Below are 19,587 nucleotides of genomic sequence, written 5' to 3' on the forward strand. Positions count from 1 at the left end.
AGCATAAAGCATGTTGGAGGACCATCTAAAAGCAAACCATTTAAGCAAGGGTGGCAGCCTTGTCATGATCATTGTGTGAGAATGGTCAAGATGGAAAGCATATGGTGGAAGCAATGACTTCTCTCAAGCATGTCATCTACAAGAAGCCAAGCAAACACAAAGAGTGGGGTGCACCATCATTGAGGTGTACATCTTCACCGACAAACAAATAAAGACTTAGATGGCATCAATGTAATAGCCTCTAAGGCTCTAGGAACACTTTTGTAAATCCTAGATAACCACACCTATATTCAAGCCTTGTACGCCTAATGTTATAAAGGCACCTTATGTCCAATACCACCTATTCCATCCTTCCATAGTTGGTATTGAGGGGGGGTATTAAGAGACTAAGGTTGAGTAGAAGGGTGAGAGAAGGGTGTGAGTGTGAATGGACTTGAGGTCCACTTGTTCACCTATTTAAAGGTGAGGCCATGAGGCATTTTGCATGAGAGCAAGGCCTAGTTGTATGTGTAAGCAACTTAATAAGCAAGAGTTCTTTCTTGTATTTTGTGAGTCCCTCTCCTCCACACACTTGATCTTTCATGAGTACCACGTTTTTTTTTATCAATGATTGCAACAGCTTTATCAGCATAAAATCACCAAAAATTACATTAAACCAAGGGTAACAAATCTGTACGGAAGGGTTGGAGTATTGAACCATCTCCGAATTGCAATTTGAAATTATAGGGATCTGTATCAGATACCAAATGGTTGATTTGAACCCGTAATTGCACTGAAAAATAGTGATTAGTATTGATTAATCATTGATTAGTAAACTAATCATCTATTTTGTGTGCAAAAAACAGAGTATGCGGGGAGTCTAGATTTAAGGCCTTAGAGTTCAAATGAGCTTAAATCCTTTCAAGGCTATCAATGGCAATTAGTCTAGTAGAGAATTAAGCCAAGAAAGACAAGATTTGATCAAACATTGAATGCTTAATCTCTGTTTTACCAAAGTCACCTGTAGATTTGATGAAGAGCTTAGATCTCATTGTAGACTTGATCAAATCAAAATCTGTCTTCACCATGTTGTAGAGCACCCTTGCAAACCACTAGGGCCAAGAGGAATTATAGCAATTTGATCTGGAGTAGTAGAGATCTCATTTCTCCTTCAGAAATGTGGCGCCAGCAATTTAGCAAAAATTGGCAGCTACGCTTGGCGGTTTGCGATTTTGTTTGAATGGGATGGCTAGCTATGGTTGCCTAGGATTATTTGTCCTAATAGTGCTTCTGGAGGGAGATCAAGCCCCTCTACTGGCTAGGGGTGCAAAGAGCTAGTTGAAAAGAGGTAAAAATCTTAATTATCCACTAATCCTAATTAGCCAAGTGATAATGGGCTCACAAATTGATGGATTCTAGGGCTAGGCTCTGATAGTCCGTGACCAGTGCCTCAAGTCCCTAAACTCATAGTCCTTGACACTGTCTCTCTCTATGTGTCCAAGGCTACTACAAGTGCTCGTGACCTTGACCAAAGTGCTCATACATACATCTACCACATGGCCGACATCATCGGTGGCTGAGAGGTGGTTTTACTTTGTTGGGGCAGGTTACATTCGGTTGTAGGGTTTCTCTCTCTCTCTCTCTCTCTCTCTCTCTCTCTCTCTCTCTCTCTCTCAGAAAAGATGATCTGACTCCACTTCCTTAGGAGCCTACAGCTCCCCTCAAGTGAATACTCCTAGCACACCTGGACACTATACCTGGACACTATACTAAGTTTCCCTATTACTTAATGGTCCGCGACCAGTGCCTCAAGTCCCTAAACTCATAGTCCTTGACACTCTCTCTCTCTATGTGTCCAAGGCTACTACAAGTGCCCGTGACCTTGACCAAATTGCTCATACATACATCTACCACATGGCCGACATCATCGGTGGCTGAGAGGTGGTTTTACTTTGTTGGGGCAGGTTACATTCAGTTGTAGGGTTTCTCTCTCTCTCTCTCTCTCTCTCTCTCTCTCTCTCTCTCTCTCTCTCTCTCAGAAAAGATGATCTATCTCCACTTCCTTAGGAGCCTCTATGAAGTTTGTTGATGTCGTTTCTTTTCCACTGGGTTTGCTGTAGCAGTCTCTTGCCATGTGTCTTGGCTTTTCCACAGCTTTGGCAAGTGATGGTCCTTCCTCCTACTCTACCTCTTTCTCGTCCTCGTCCTCGAGAGAATCCTCCTCAGGTGAAGAATGCTTTTTTTTCTCCTGCTGTTGAGTCTAGCCATTTCTTCTCTTTACCTCTGGTCTCTTGCTCTAGTAGAGCTCCTTCTATCTTTTTTAGCTTCAATTCAGGTACATTCTTTAGTGTTGCTACAATGTTTTCATATTCACCTTTGTCCACACTCTTCAGAAGCACTGCTAGTGCCTCAACATCTTCTGTCTTTTTGCCAATAGCTGCCAGTTGTTGCTTAATGCTTTTATATTTGTTCAAGTTCAAGTGTGTGATTAAAGATTTACTTTCCTTCATGTCTAATTTCTAGAATTGTATTAACAGACTTATCTTTGAATTTTTTGCTTGTGTTCCAAATAATTTTTTGAGTTCATCCAATGCATCTTTTGCCCACTTTATCCTTGTGATGTGATGAATGATTTCATCATTTAAACTGAGTGCGATAAGTCCCAATGCTTTTTCAATCCTCCTCTTCCACTCATTTTTCCCTCTCACCTCTTTGCATTCATCTCTTCCCTCAACTAGCCCCCACAGATTTTTCCTCATGAGCAGATACATGGTTTTTGTCTGCCATGTGTAAAATTGCTCCCCATAAATTTGGCTATCTCTTGTGCCACCGTACTCATGATGATGTGAAGGGGGTCTTACCTCTTGATCAAATTTCAAGATTCAAGGGCAATGTCTACCCTTTTACAACTCAATATAAGGTTTAGGTGGTGATGATTACAACAGCTTTATCAGCATAAAATCACCAAAAATTACATTAAACCAAGGGTAACAAATCTGTACGGAAGGGTTGGAGTATTGAACCATCTCCGAATTGCAATTTGAAATTATAGGGATCTGTATCAGATACCAAATGGTTGATTTGAACCCGTAATTGCACTGAAAAATAATGATTAGTATTGATTAATCATTGATTAGTAAACTAATCATCTATTTTGTGTGCAAAAAACAGAGTATGCGGGGAGTCCAGATCTAAGGCCTTAGAGTTCAAATGAGCTTAAATCCTTTCAAGGCTATCAATCGCAGTTAGTCTAGTAGAGAATTAAGCCAAGAAAGACAAGATTTGACCAAACATTGAATGCTTAATCTCTGTTTTACCAAAGTCACCTGTAGATTTGATGAAGAGCTTAGATCTCACTGTAGACTTGATCAAATCAAAATCTGTCTTCACCAGCTTGTAGAGCACCCTTGAAAACCAATAGGGCCAAGAGGAATTATAGCAATTTGATCTGGAGTAGTAGAGATCTCATTTCTCCTTGAGAAATATGGCACCAGCGATTTAGCAAAAATTGGCAGCTACGCTTGGCGGTTTGCGATTTTGTTTGAATGGGATGGCTAGCTATGGTTGCCTAGAATTATTTGCCCTAATAGTGCTTCTGGAGGGAGATCAAGCCCCTCTACTGGCTAGGGGTGCAAAGAGCTAGTTGAAAAGAGGTAAAAATCTTAATTATCTACTAATCCTAATTAGCCAAGTGATAATGGGCTCACAAATTGATGGATTCTAGGGCTAGGCTCTGATAATATGTTAAATTTGCAGCTATGGTGGATCAAATGCTAGAATCCACATCATTAACAAAGAGATTAGATGATAATTAAGATGTGATTAGTGAGCAATTAACTGATAGCTTAATGTAGGCATGGATAATCAAAAAACCAGCAAATTCTCATTAGGCCAATGCCTCAATTTATAGAGTTTACATCCAAGCATCTATTCCCACTGATTTCTCCTTGATTCACTCCACCTCTTTTGCTTGATTCTCTCCACCTCTTCCCAGAATATCTCCACACCTCCTAAATCTCCTCATGCTACCCTTTACTCTCTCCCAGTAGATACTTCTCACCTTTTCACAGGCTCTCTCACATTTATAGATTCTCTTTTACAGCCTATTCACTTGTATATGTCAACACCTCCCCTCAAGTGAATACTCCTAGCACACCTGGACCCTATACCAAGTTTCCCTCTTACTTGATAGTCCGCGACCAGTGCCTCAAGTCCCTAAACTCATAGTCCTTGACACTCTCTCTCTCTATGTGTCCAAGGCTACTACAAGTGCCCGTGACCTTGACCAAAGTGCTCATACATACATCTACCACATGGCCAACATCCGGTGGCTAAGAGGTGGTTTTACTTTGTTGGGGCAGGTTACATTCGGTTGTAGGCTCTCTCTCTCTCTCTCTCTCTCTCTCTCTCTCTCTCTCTCAAAAGATGATTTCACTCCACTTCCTTAGGAGCCTCCATGAAGTTTGTTGATGTCGTTTCTTCTCCACTGGGTTTGTTGTAGCAGTCTCTTGCTATGTGTCCTGGCTTTTCCACAGTTTTGGCAAGTGATGGTCCTTCCTCCTACTCTACCTCTTTCTCGTCCTAGTCCTCGAGAGAATCCTCCTCAGGTAAAGAATGCTTTTTTTTCTCCTGCTGTTGAGTCTAGCCATTTCTTCTCTTTGCCTCTTGTCTCTTGCTCTAGTAGAGCTCCTTCTATCTTTTTTAGTTTCAATTCAGGTACATTCTTTAGTGTTGCTACAATGTTTTCATATTCACCTTTGTCCACACTCTTCAGAAGCACTCCTAGTGCCTCATCATCTTCTGTCTTTTTGCCAATAGCTGCCAGTTGTTGCTTAATGCTTTTATATTTGTTCAAGTGTGTGATTAAAGATTCACTTTCCTTCATGTCTAATTTCTAGAATTGTATTAACAGATTTATCTTTGAATTTTTTGCTTCTGTTCCAAATAATTTTTTGAGTTCATCCAATGCATCTTTTGCCCACTGTATCCTTGTGATGTGATGAATGATCTCATCATTTGAACTGAGTGCGATAAGTCCCAATGCTTTTTCAATCCTCCTCTTCCACTCATTTTTCCCTCTCACCTCTTTGCATTCATCTCTTCTCTCAACTAGCCCCCACAGATTTTTCCTCATGAGCAGATACATGGTTTTTGTCTGCCATGTGTAAAACTGCTCCCCATAAATTTGGCTGTCTCTTGTGCCGCCGTACTCATGATGATGTGAAGGGGGTCTTACCTCTTGATCAAATTTCAAGATTCAAGGGCAATGTCTACCCTTTTACAACTCAATATAAGGTTTAGGTGGTGATTATTACAACAGCTTTATCAGCATAAAATCACCAAAAATTACATTAAACCAAGGGTAACAAATCTGTACGGAAGGGTTGGAGTATCGAACCATCTCCGAATTGCAATCTGAAATTATAGGGATCTGTATCAGATACCAAATGGTTGATTTGAACCCGTAATTGCACCGAACTAGGCTCTGATAATATGTTAAATTTACAGCTATGGTGGATCAAGAAATGCTAGAATCCACATCATTAACAAAGAGATTAGATGATAATTAAGATGTGATTAGTGAGCAATTAACTGATAGCTTAATGTAGGCATGGATAATTAAAAACCAGCAAATTCTCACTAGGCCAATGCCTCAATTTATAGAGTTTACATCCAAGCATCTATTCCCACTGATTTCTCCTTGATTCACTCCACCTCTTTTGCTTGATTCTCTCCACCTCTTCCCAGAATATCTCCTTTATTCTCTCCCAGTAGATACTTCTCACCTTTTCACAGGCTCTCTCACATTTTTAGATTCTCTTTTACAGCCTATTCACTTGTATATGTCAACACCTCCCCTCATGTGAATACTCCTAGCACACCTGGACTCTATACCAAGTTTCCCTCTTACTTGATAGTCCGCGACCAGTGCCTCAAGTCCCTAAACTCATAGTCCTTGACACACTCTCTCTCTATGTGTCCAAGGCTACTACAAGTGCCCGTGACCTTGACCAAAGTGCTCATACATACATCTACCACATGGTCGACATCATCGGTGGGGAGGTGGTTTTACTTTGTAGGGTTTCTCTCTCTCTCTCTCTCTCTCTCTCTCTCTCTCTCAGAAGAGATGATCTGACTCCACTTCCTTAGGAGCCTCCATGAAGTGTGTTGATGTCGTTTCTTCTCTACTAGGTTTGCTGTAGCAGTCTCTTGCCATCTGTCCTGGCTTTTCCACAGTTTTGGCAAGTGATGGTCCTTCCTCGTACTCTACCTCTTTCTCGTCCTCGTCCTCGAGAGAATCCTCCTCAGGTGAAGAATGCTTTCTTTTCTCTTGCTGTTGAGTCTAGCCATTTCTTCTCTTTGCCTCTGGTCTCTTGCTCTAGTAGAGCTCCTTCTATCTTTTTTAGCTTCAATTCAGGTACATTCTTTAGTGTTGCTACAATGTTTTCATATTCACCTTTGTCCACACTCTTCAGAAGCACTGCTAGTGCCTCATCATCTTCTGTCTTTTTGCCAATAGCTGCCAGTTGTTGCTTAATGCTTTTATATTTGTTCAAGTGTGTGATTAAAGATTCACTTTCTTTCATGTCTAATTTTTAGAATTGTATTAACAGATTTATCTTTGAATTTTTTGCTTGTGTTCCAAATAATTTTTTGAGTTCATCCAATGCATCTTTTGCCCACTGTAGCCTTGTGATGTGATGAATGATTTCATCATTTAAACTGAGTGCGATAAGTCCCAATGCTTTTTCAATCCTCCTCTTCCACTCATTTTTCCCTCTCACCTCTTTGCATTCATCTCTTCCCTCAACTAGCCCCCACAGATTTTTCCTCATGAGCAGATACATGGTTTTTGTCTGAAAACTGCTCCCCCATAAATTTGGCTATTTCTTGTGCCGCCGTACTCATGATGATGTGAAGGGGGTCTTACCTCTTGATCAAATTTCAAGATTCAAGGGCAATGTCTACCCTTTACAACTCAATATAAGGTTTAGGTGGTGATGATTACAACAGCTTTATCAGCATAAAATCACCAAAAATTACATTAAACCAAGGGTAACAAATCTGTACGGAAGGGTTGGAGTATCGAACCATCTCCGAATTGCAATCTGAAATTATAGGGATCTGTATCAGATACCAAATGCTTGATTTGAACCCGTAATTGCACTGAAAAATAGTGATTAATATTGATTAATCATTGATTAGTAAACTAATCATCTATTTTATGTGCAAAAAACAGAGTATGCGGGGAGTCCAGATCTAAGGCCTTAGAGTTCAAATGAGCTTAAATCCTTTCAAGGCTATCAATGGCAATTAGTCTAGTAGAGAATTAAGCCAAAAAAGATAAGATTTGACCAAACATTGAATGCTTAATCTCTGTTTTACCAAAGTCACCTGTAGATTTGATGAAGAGCTTAGATCTCACTATAGACTTGATCAAATCAAAATCTGTCTTCACCATGTTGTAGAGCACCCTTGAAAACCACTAGGGCCAAGAGGAATTATAGCAATTTGATCTGGAGTAGTAGAGATCTCATTTCTCCTTCAGAAATGTGGCGCCAGCGATTTAGCAAAAATTGGCAGCTACGCTTGGCGGTTTGCGATTTTGTTTGAATGGGATGGCTAGCTATGGTTGCCTAGAATTATTTGCCCTAATAGTGCTTCTGGAGGGAGATCAAGCCCCTCTACTGGCTAGGGGTGCAAAGAGCTAGTTGAAAAGAGGTAAAAATCTTAATTATCTACTAATCCTAATTAGCCAAGTGATAATATGCTCACAAATTGATGGATTCTAGGGCTAGGCTCTGATAATATGTTAAATTTGCAGCTATGGTGGATCAAATGCTAGAATCCATATCATTAACAAAGAGATTAGATGATAATTAAGACGTGATCAGTGAGCAATTAACTGATAGCTTAATGTAGGCATGGATAATCAAAAACCAGCAAATTCTCATTAGGCCAATGCCTCAATTTATAGAGTTTACATCCAAGCATCTATTCCCACTGATTTCTCCTTGTTGATTCACTCCACCTCTTTTGCTTGATTCTCTCCACCTCTTCCCAGAATATCTCCACACCTCCTAAATCTCCTCATGCTACCCTTTATTCTCTCCCAGTAGATACTTCTCACCTTTTCATAGGCTCTCTCACATTTATAGATTCTCTTTTACAGCCTATTCACTTGTATATGTCAACACCTCCCCTCAAGTGAATACTCCTAGCACACCTGGACCCTATACCAAGTTTCCCTCTTACTTGATAGTCCGCGACCAATGCCTCAAGTCCCTAAACTCATAGTCCTTGACACACTCTCTCTCTATGTGTCCAAGGCTACTACAAGTGCCCGTGACCTTGACCAAAGTGCCCATACATACATCTACCACATGGCCGACATCATCGGTGGCTGAGAGGTGGTTTTACTTTGTTGGGGCAGGTTACATTCGGTTGTAGGGTTTCTCTCTCTCTCTCTCTCTCTCTCTCTCTCTCTCTCTCTCTCTCTCTCTCTCTCTCTCTCTCTCTCCACTTCCTTAGGAGCTTCCATGAAGTTTGTTGATGTCGTTTCTTATCCACTGGTGGGTTTGCTGTAGCAGTCTCTTGCCATGTGTCCTGGCTTTTCCACAGTTTTGGCAAGTGATGGTCCTTCCTCCTACTCTACCTCTTTCTCGTCCTCGTCCTCGAGAGAATCCTCCTCAGGTAAAGAATGCTTTTTTTTCTCGTGCTGTTGAGTCTAGCCATTTCTTCTCTTTGCCTCTGGTCTCTTGCTCTAGTAGAGCTCCTTCTATCTTTTTTAGCTTCAATTCAGGTACATTCTTTAGTGTTGGTACAATGTTTTCATATTCACCTTTGTCCACACTCTTCAGAAGCACTGTTAGTGCCTCATCATCTTCTGTCTTTTTGCCAATAGCTACCAGTTGTTGCTTAATGCTTTTATATTTGTTCAAGTGTGTGATTAAAGATTCACTTTCCTTCATGTCTAATTTCTAGAATTGTATTAACAGATTTATCTTTGAATTTTTTGCTTGTGTTCCAAATAATTTTTTGAGTTCATCCAATGCATCTTTTGCCCACTGTATCCTTGTGATGTGATGAATGATTTCATCATTTAAACTGAGTGCGATAAGTCCCAATGCTTTTTCAATCCTCCTCTTCCACTCATTTTTCCCTCTCACCTCTTTGCATTCATCTCTTCCCTCAACTAGCCCCCACAGATTTTTCCTCATGAGCAGATACATGGTTTTTGTCTGCCATGTGTAAAACTGCTCCCCATAAATTTGGCTATCTCTTGTGCCGCCGTACTCATGATGATGTGAAGGGGGTCTTACCTCTTGATCAAATTTCAAGATTCAAGGGCAATGTCTGGATTCTAGGGCTAGGCTCTGATAATATGTTAAATTTGCAGCTATGGTGGATCAAATGCTAGAATCCATATCATTAACAAAGAGATTAGATGATAATTAAGACGTGATTAGTGAGCAATTAACTGATAGCTTAATGTAGGCATGGATAATCAAAAACCAGCAAATTCTCATTAGGCCAATGCCTCAATTTATAGAGTTTACATCCAAGCATCTATTCCCACTGATTTCTCCTTGATTCACTCCACCTCTTTTGCTTGATTCTCTCCACCTCTTCCCAGAATATCTCCTTTATTCTTTCCCAGTAGATACTTCTCACCTTTTGACAGGCTCTCTCACATTTATAGATTCTCTTTTACAGCCTATTCACTTGTATATGTCAACACCTCCCCTCATGTGAATACTCCTAGCACACCTGGACTCTATACCAAGTTTCCCTCTTACTTGATAGTCCGCGACCAGTGCCTCAAGTCCCTAAACTCATAGTCCTTGACACTCTCTCTCTCTATGTGTCCAAGGTTACTACAAGTGCCCGTGACCTTGACCAAAGTGCTCATACATACATCTACCACATGGCCGACATCATCGGTGGAGAGGTGGTTTTACTTTGTTGGGACAGGTTACATTCGGTTGTAGGGTTTCTCTCTCTCTCTCTCTCTCTCTCTCTCTCTCTCTCTCTCTCTCTCTCTCTCTCTCAGAAAAGATGATCTGACTCCACATCCTTAGCAGCCTCCGTGAAGTTTGTTGATGTCGTTTCTTCTCTACTGGGTTTCCTGTAGCAGTCTCTTGCCATCTGTCCTGGCTTTTCCACAGTTTTGGCAAGTGATGGGCCAATGCCTCAATTTATAGAGTTTACATCCAAGCATCTATTCCCACTGATTTCTCCTTGATTCACTCCACCTCTTTTGCTTGATTCTCTCCACCTCTTCCCAGAATATCTCCACACCTCCTAAATCTCCTCATGCTACGCTTTATTCTCTCCCAGTAGATACTTCTCACCTTTTCACAGGCTCTCTCACATTTATAGATTCTCTTTTACAGCCTATTCACTTGTATATGTCAACACCTCCCCTCAAGTGAATACTCCTAGCACACCTGGACCCTATACCAAGTTTCCCTCTTACTTGATAGTCCGCGACCAGTGCCTCAAGTCCCTAAACTCATAGTCCTTGACACTCTCTCTCTCTCTCTCTATGTGTCCAAGGCTACTACAAGTGCCCGTGACCTTGACCAAAGTGCCCATACATACATCTACCACATGGCCGACATCATTCGTGGCTAAGAGGTGGTTTTACTTTGTTGGGGCAGGTTACATTCGGTTGTAGGGTTTCTCTCTCTCTCTCTCTCTCTCTCTCTCTCTCTCTCTCTCTCAGAAAAGATGATCTGACTCCACTTCCTTAGGAGCTTCCATGAAGTTTGTTGATGTCGTTTCTTATCCACTGGGTTTGCTGTAGCAGTCTCTTGCCATGTGTCCTGGCTTTTCCACAGTTTTGGCAAGTGATGGTCCTTCCTCCTACTCTACCTCTTTCTCGTCCTCGTCCTCGAGAGAATCCTCCTCAGGTGAAGAATGCCTTTTTTTCTCGTGCTGTTGAGTCTAGCCATTTCTTCTCTTTGCCTCTGGTCTCTTGCTCTAGTAGAGCTCCTTCTATCTTTTTTAGCTTCAATTCAGGTACATTCTTTAGTGTTGCTACAATGTTTTCATATTCCCCTTTGTCCACACTCTTCAGAAGCACTGTTAGTGCCTCATCATCTTCTGTCTTTTTGCCAATAGCTGCCAGTTGTTACTTAATGCTTTTATATTTGTTCAAGTGTGTGATTAAAGATTCACTTTCCTTCATGTCTAATTTCTAGAATTGTATTAACAGATTTATCTTTGAATTTTTTGCTTGTGTTCCAAATAATTTTGTGAGTTCATCCAATGCATCTTTTGCCCACTGTATCCTTGTGATGTGATGAATGATTTCATCATTTAAACTGAGTGCGATAAGTCCCAATGCTTTTTCAATCCTCCTCTTCCACTCATTTTTCCCTCTCACCTCTTTGCATTCATCTCTTCCCTCAACTAGCCCCCACAGATTTTTCCTCATGAGCAGATACATGGTTTTTGTCTGCCATGTGTAAAACTGCTCCCCATGAATTTGGCTATCTCTTGTGCCACCGTACTCATGATGATGTGAAGGGGATCTTACCTCTTGATCAAATTTCAAGATTCAAGGGCAATGTCTACCCTTTTACAACTCAATATAAGGTTTAGGTGGTGATGATTACAAGAGCTTTATCAGCATAAAATCACCAAAAATTACATTAAACCAAGGGTAACAAATCTGTACGGAAGGGTTAGAGTATTGAACCATCTCCGAATTGCAATTTGAAATTATAGGGATCTGTATCAGATACCAAATGGTTGATTTGAACCCGTAATTGCACTGAAAAATAGTGATTAGTATTGATTAATCATTGATTAGTAAACTAATCATCTATTTTGTGTGCAAAAAACAGAGTATGCGGGGAGTCCAGATTTAAGGCCTTAGAGTTCAAATGAGCTTAAATCCTTTCAAGGCTATCAATGGCAATTAGTCTAGTAGAGAATTAAGCCAAGAAAGACAAGATTTGACCAAACATTGAATGCTTAATCTCTGTTTTACCAGAGTCACCTGTAGATTTGATGAAGAGCTTAGATCTCAGTGCCTCAAGTCCCTAAACTCATAGTCCTTGACACTGTCTCTCTCTATGTGTCCAAGGCTACTACAAGTGCCCGTGACCTTGACCAAAGTGCTCATACATACATCTACCACATGGCCGACATCATCGGTGGGGGGCTGAGAGGTGCTTTTACTTTGTTGGGGCAGGTTACATTCGGTTGTAGGGTTTCTCTCTCTCTCTCTCTCTCACAAAAGATGATCTGACTCCACTTCCTTAAGAGCCTCCATGAAGTTTGTTGTTGTCGTTTCTTCTCCACTGGGTTTGCTGTAGCAGTCTCTTGCCATGTGTCCTCGCTTTTCCACAGTTTTGGCAAGTGATGGTCCTTCCTCCTACTCTACCTCTTTCTCGTCCTCGTCCTCGAGAGAATCCTCCTCAGGTGAAGAATGCTTTTTTTTCTCGTGCTGTTGAGTCTAGCCATTTCTTCTCTTTGCCTCTGGTCTCTTGCTCTAGTAGATCTCCTTCTATCTTTTTTAGCTTCAATTCAGGTACATTCTTTAGTGTTGCTACAATGTTTTCATATTCACATTTGTCCACACTCTTCAGAAGCACTGTTAGTGCCTCATCATCTTCTGTCTTTTTGCCAATAGCTGCCAGTTGTTACTTAATGCTTTTATATTTGTTCAAGTGTGTGATTAAAGATTCACTTTCCTTCATGTCTAATTTCTAGAATTGTATTAACAGATTTATCTTTGAATTTTTTGCTTGTGTTCCAAATAATTTTGTGAGTTCATCCAATGCATCTTTTGCCCACTGTATCCTTGTGATGTGATGAATGATTTCATCATTTAAACTGAGTGCGATAAGTCCCAATGCTTTTTCAATCCTCCTCTTCCACTCATTTTTCCCTCTCACCTCTTTGCATTCATCTCTTCCCTCAACTAGCCCCCACAGATTTTTCCTCATGAGCAGATACATGGTTTTTGTCTGCCATGTGTAAAACTGCTCCCCATGAATTTGGCTATCTCTTGTGCCACCGTACTCATGATGATGTGAAGGGGATCTTACCTCTTGATCAAATTTCAAGATTCAAGGGCAATGTCTACCCTTTTACAACTCAATATAAGGTTTAGGTGGTGATGATTACAAGAGCTTTATCAGCATAAAATCACCAAAAATTACATTAAACCAAGGGTAACAAATCTGTACGGAAGGGTTAGAGTATTGAACCATCTCCGAATTGCAATTTGAAATTATAGGGATCTGTATCAGATACCAAATGGTTGATTTGAACCCGTAATTGCACTGAAAAATAGTGATTAGTATTGATTAATCATTGATTAGTAAACTAATCATCTATTTTGTGTGCAAAAAACAGAGTATGCGGGGAGTCTAGATTTAAGGCCTTAGAGTTCAAATGAGCTTAAATCCTTTCAAGGCTATCAATGGCAATTAGTCTAGTAGAGAATTAAGCCAAGAAAGACAAGATTTGACCAAACATTGAATGCTTAATCTCTGTTTTACCAGAGTCACCTGTAGATTTGATGAAGAGCTTAGATCTCACTGTAGACTTGATCAAATCAAAATCTGTCTTCACCATGTTGTAGAGCACCCTTGAAAACCACTAGGGCCAAGAGGAATTATAGCAATTTGATCTAGAGTAGTAGAGATCTCATTTCTCCTTCAGAATTGTGGCGCCAGCGATTTAGCAAAAATTGGAAGCTACGCTTGGCGGTTTGCGATTTTGTTTGAATGGGATGGCTAGCTATGGTTGCCTAGAATTATTTGCCCTAATAGTGCTTCTGGAGGGAGATCAAGCCCCTCTACTGGCTAGGGGTGCAAAGAGCTAGTTGAAAAGAGGTAAAAATCTTAATTATCTACTAATCCTAATTAGCCAAGTGATAATGGGCTCACAAATTGATGGATTCTAGGGCTAGGCTCTGATAGTCCGCGACCAGTGCCTCAAGTCCCTAAACTCATAGTCCTTGACACTCTCTCTCTCTATGTGTCCAATCTTCTCCACTGGGTTTGCTGTAGCAGTCTCTTGCCATGTGTCCTGGCTTTTCCACAGTTTTGGCAAGTGATGGTCCTTCCTCCTACTCTACCTCTTTCTCGTCCTCATCCTCGAGAGAATCCTCCTCAGGTAAAGAATGCTTTTTTTTTCTCCTGCTGTTGAGTCTAGCCATTTCTTCTCTTTGCCTCTTGTCTCTTGCTCTAGTAGAGCTCCTTATATCTTTTTTAGCTTCAATTCAGGTACATTCTTTAGTGTTGCTACAATGTTTTCATATTCACCTTTGTCCACACTCTTCAGAAGCACTGCTAGTGCCTCATCATCTTCTGTCTTTTTGCCAATAGCTGTTAGTTGTTGCTTAATGCTTTTATATTTGTTCAAGTGTGTGATTAAAGATTCAATTTCCTTCATGTCTAATTTCTAGAATTGTATTAACAGATTTATCTTTGAATTTTTTGCTTGTGTTCCAAATAATTTTTTGAGTTCATCCAATGCATCTTTTGCCCACTGTATCCTTGTGATGTGATGAATGATTTCATCATTTAAACTGAGTGCGATAAGTCCCAATGCTTTTTCAATCCTCCTCTTCCACTCATTTTTCCCTCTCACCTCTTTGCATTCATCTCTTCCCTCAACTAGCCCCCACAGATTTTTCCTCATGAGCAGATACATGGTTTTTGTCTGCCATGTGTAAAACTGCTCCCCATAAATTTGGCTATCTCTTGTGCTGCCGTACTCATGATGATGTGAAGGGGGTCTTACCTCTTGATCAAATTTTAAGATTCAAGGGCAATCTCTACCCTTTTACAACTCAATATAAGGTTTAGGTGGTGATGATTACAACAGCTTTATCAGCATAAAATCACCAAAAATTACATTAAACCAAGGGTAACAAATCTGTACGGAAGGGTTGGAGTATCAAACCATCTCCGAATTGCAATCTGAAATTATAGGGATCTGTATCAGATACCAAATGGTTGATTTGAACCCGTAATTGCACCGAACAATAGTGATTAGTATTGATTAATCATTGATTAGTAAACTAATCATCTATTTTGTGTGCAAAAAACAGAGTATGCGGGGAGTCCAGATCTTAGGCCTTAGAGTTTAAATGAGCTTAAATCCTTTCAAGGCTATCAATGGCAATTAGTCTAGTAGAGAATTAAGCCAAGAAAGACACGATTTGACCAAACATTGAATGCTTAATCTCTGTTTTACCAAAGTCACCTGTAGATTTGATGAAGAGCTTAGATCTCACTGTAGACTTGATCAAATCAAAATCTGTCTTCACCAGCTTGTAGAGCACCCTTGAAAACCACTAGGGCCAAGAGGAATTATAGCAATTTGATCTGGAGTAGTAGAGATCTCATTTCTGCTTCAGAAATGTGCCGCCAGCAATTTAGCAAAAATTGGCAGCTACGCTCGGCAGTTTGCGATTTTGTTTGAATGGGATGGCTAGCTATGGTTGCCTAGAATTATTTGCCCTAATAGTGCTTCTGGAGGGAGATCAAGCCCCTCTACTGGCTAGGGGTGCAAAGAGCTAGTTGAAAAGAGGTAAAAATCTTAATTATCTACTAATCCTAATTAGCCAAGTGATAATGGACTCACAAATTGATGGATTCTAGGGCTAGGCTCTGATAATATGTTAAATTTGTAGCTATGGTGGAACAAATTCTAGAATCCACATCATTAACAAAGAGATTAGATGATAATTAAGACGTGATTAATGAGCAATTAACTGATAGCGTAATGTAGGCATGGATAATGAAAAACCAGCAAATTCTCATTAGGCCAATGCCTCAATTTATAGAGTTTACATCCAAGCATCTATTCCCACTGATTTCTGCTTGATTCACTCCACCTCTTTTGCTTGATTCTCTCCACCTCTTCCCAGAATATCTCCTTTATTCTTTCCCAGTAGATACTTCTCACCTTTTGACAGGCTCTCTCACATTTATAGATTCTCTTTTACAGCCTATTCACTTGTATATGTCAACACCTCCCCTCATGTGAATACTCCTAGCACACCTGGACTCTATACCAAGTTTCCCTCTTACTTGATAGTTCGCGACCAGTGCCTCAAGTCCCTAAACTCATAGTCCTTGACACTCTCTCTCTCTATGTGTCCAAGGTTACTACAAGTGCCCTTGACCTTGACCAAAGTGCTCATACATACATCTACCACATGGCCAACATCATCGATGGAGAGGTGGTCTTACTTTGTTGGGACAGGTTACATTCGGTTGTAGGGTTTCTCTCTCTCTCTCTCTCTCTCTCTCTCTCTCTCTCTCTCTCAGAAAAGATGATCTGACTCCACTTCCTTAGGAGCCTCCATGAAGTTTGTTGATGTCGTTTCTTCTCTACTGGGTTTCCTGTAGCAGTCTCTTGCCATCTGTCCTGGCTTTTCCACAGTTTTGGCAAGTGATGGGCCAATGCCTCAATTTATAGAGAAAAAACATCATTAACAAAGAGATTAGATGATAATTAAGATGTGATTAGTGAGCAATTAACTGATAGCTTAATGTAGGCATGGATAATCAAAAAACCAGCAAATTCTCATTAGGCCAATGCCTCAATTTATAGAGTTTACATCCAAGCATCTATTCCCACTGATTTCTCCTTGATTCACTCCACCTCTTTTGCTTGATTCTCTCCACCTCTTCCAAGAATATCTCCTTTATTCTCTCCCAATAGATACTTCTCACCTTTTGACAGGCTCTCTCACATTTATAGATTCTCTTTTACAGCCTATTCACTTGTATATGTCAACACCTCCCCTCATGTGAATACTCCTAGCACACCTGGACCCTATACCAAGTTTCCCTCTTACTTGATAGTTCGCGACCAGTGCCTCAAGTCCCTAAACTCATAGTCCTTGACACTCTCTCTCTCTATGTGTCCAAGGTTACTACAAGTGCCCTTGACCTTGACCAAAGTGCTCATACATACATCTACCACATGGCCAACATCATCGATGGAGAGGTGGTCTTACTTTGTTGGGACAGGTTACATTCGGTTGTAGGGTTTCTCTCTCTCTCTCTCTCTCTCTCTCTCTCTCTCTCTCTCTCTCTCAGAAAAGATGATCTGACTCCACTTCCTTAGGAGCCTCCATGAAGTTTGTTGATGTCGTTTCTTCTCTACTGGGTTTCCTGTAGCAGTCTCTTGCCATCTGTCCTGGCTTTTCCACAGTTTTGGCAAGTGATGGGCCAATGCCTCAATTTATAGAGAAAAAACATCATTAACAAAGAGATTAGATGATAATTAAGATGTGATTAGTGAGCAATTAACTGATAGCTTAATGTAGGCATGGATAATCAAAAAACCAGCAAATTCTCATTAGGCCAATGCCTCAATTTATAGAGTTTACATCCAAGCATCTATTCCCACTGATTTCTCCTTGATTCACTCCACCTCTTTTGCTTGATTCTCTCCACCTCTTCCCAGAATATCTCCACACCTCCTAAATCTCCTCATGCTACCCTTTATTCTCTCCCAGTAGATACTTCTCACCTTTTCACAGGCTCTCTCACATTTATAGATTCTCTTTTACAGCCTATTCACTTGTATATGTCAACACCTCCCCTCAAGTGAATACTCCTAGCACACCTGGACCCTATACCAAGTTTCCCTCTTACTTGATAGTCCGCGACCAGTGCCTCAAGTCCCTAAACTCATAGTCCTTGACACTCTCTCCCTCTATGTGTCCAAGGCTACTACAAGTGCCCGTGACCTTGACCAAAGTGCTCATACATACATCTACCACATGGCCGACATCATCGGTGGGTGAGAGGTGGTTTTACTTTGTTGGGGCAGGTTACATTCGGTTGTAGGGTTTCTCTCTCTCTCTCTCTCTCTCTCTCTCTCTCTCTCACTCTCTCTCAAAAAAGATGATCTGACTCCACTTCCTTAGGAGCCTCCATGAAGTTTGTTGATGTCGTTTCTTCTCCACTGGGTTTGCTGTAGCAGTCTCTTGCCATGTGTCCTCGCTTTTCCACAGTTTTGGCAAGTGATGGTCCTTCCTCCTACTCTACCTCTTTCTCGTCCTCGTCCTCGAGAGAATCCTCCTCAGGTGAAGAATGCTTTTTTTTCTCGTGCTGTTGAGTCTAGCCATTTCTTCTCTTTGCCTCTGGTCTCTTGCTCTAGTAGAGCTCCTTCTATCTTTTTTAGCTTCAATTCAGGTACATTCTTTAGTGTTGCTACAATGTTTTCATATTCACCTTTGTCCACACTCTTCAGAAGCACTGCTAGTGCCTCATCATCTTCTGTCTTTTTGCCAATAGCTGCCAGTTGTTGCTTAATGCTTTTATATTTGTTCAAGTGTGTGATTAAAGATTCACTTTCCTTCATGTCTAATTTCTAGAATTGTATTAACACACTTATCTTTGAATTTTTTGCTTGTGTTCCAAATAATTTTTTGAGTTCATCCAATGCATCTTTTGCCCACTGTAGCCTTGTGATGTGATGAATGATTTCATCATTTAAACTGAGTGCGATAAGTCCCAATGCTTTGTCAATCCTCCTCTTCCACTCATTTTTCCCTCTCACCTCTTTGCATTCATCTCTTCCCTCAACTAGCCCCCACAGATTTTTCCTCATGAGCAGATACATGGTTTTTGTCTGCCATGTGTAAAACTGCTCCCCATAAATTTGGCTATCTCTTGTGCCGCCGTACTCATGATGATGTGAAGGGGGTCTTACCTCTTGATCAAATTTCAAGATTCAAGGGCAATGTCTACCCTTTTACAACTCAATATAAGGTTTAGGTGGTGATGATTACAACAGCTTTATCAGCATAAAATCACCAAAAATTACATTAAACCAAGGGTAACAAATCTGTACGGAAGGGTTGGAGTATCGAACCATCTCCGAATTGCAATTTGAAATTATAGGGATCTGTATCAGATACCAAATGGTTGATTTGAACCCGTAATTGCACTGAAAAATAGTGATTAGTATTGATTAATCATTGATTAGTAAACTAATCATCTATTTTGTGTGCAACAAACAAAGTATGCGGGGAGTCCAGATCTAAGGCCTTAGAGTTCAAATGAGCTTAAATCCTTTCAAGGCTATCAATGGCAATTAGTCTAGTAGAGAATTAAGCCAAGAAAGACAAGATTTGACCAAACATTGAATGCTTAATCTCTGTTTTACCAAAGTCACCTGTAGATTTGATAAAGAGCTTAGATCTCACTGTAGACTTGATCAAATCAAAATCGGTCTTCACCAGCTTGTAGAGCACCATTGAAAACCACTAGGGCCAAGAGGAATTATAGCAATTTGATCTGGAGTAGTAGAGATCTCATTTCTCCTTCAGAAATGTGGCACCAGCGATTTAGCAGAAATTGGCAGCTACGCTTGGCGGTTTGCGATTTTGTTTGAATGGGATGGCTAGCTATGGTTGCCTAGAATTATTTGCCCTAATAGTGCTTCTGGAGGGAGATCAAGCCCCTCTACTGGCTAGGGGTGCAAAGAGCTAGTTGAAAAGAGGTAAAAATCTTAATTATCTACTAATCCTAAGTAGCCAAGTGATAATGGGCTCACAAATTGATGGATTCTAGGGCTAGGCTCTGATAATATGTTAAATTTGCACCTATGGTG

This window comes from Cibotium barometz, chromosome 2, assembly GCF_041138505.1.
Source record: "Cibotium barometz isolate CiBa-2024 chromosome 2, ASM4113850v1, whole genome shotgun sequence".
Lineage (NCBI taxonomy): Eukaryota > Viridiplantae > Streptophyta > Polypodiopsida > Cyatheales > Cibotiaceae > Cibotium > Cibotium barometz.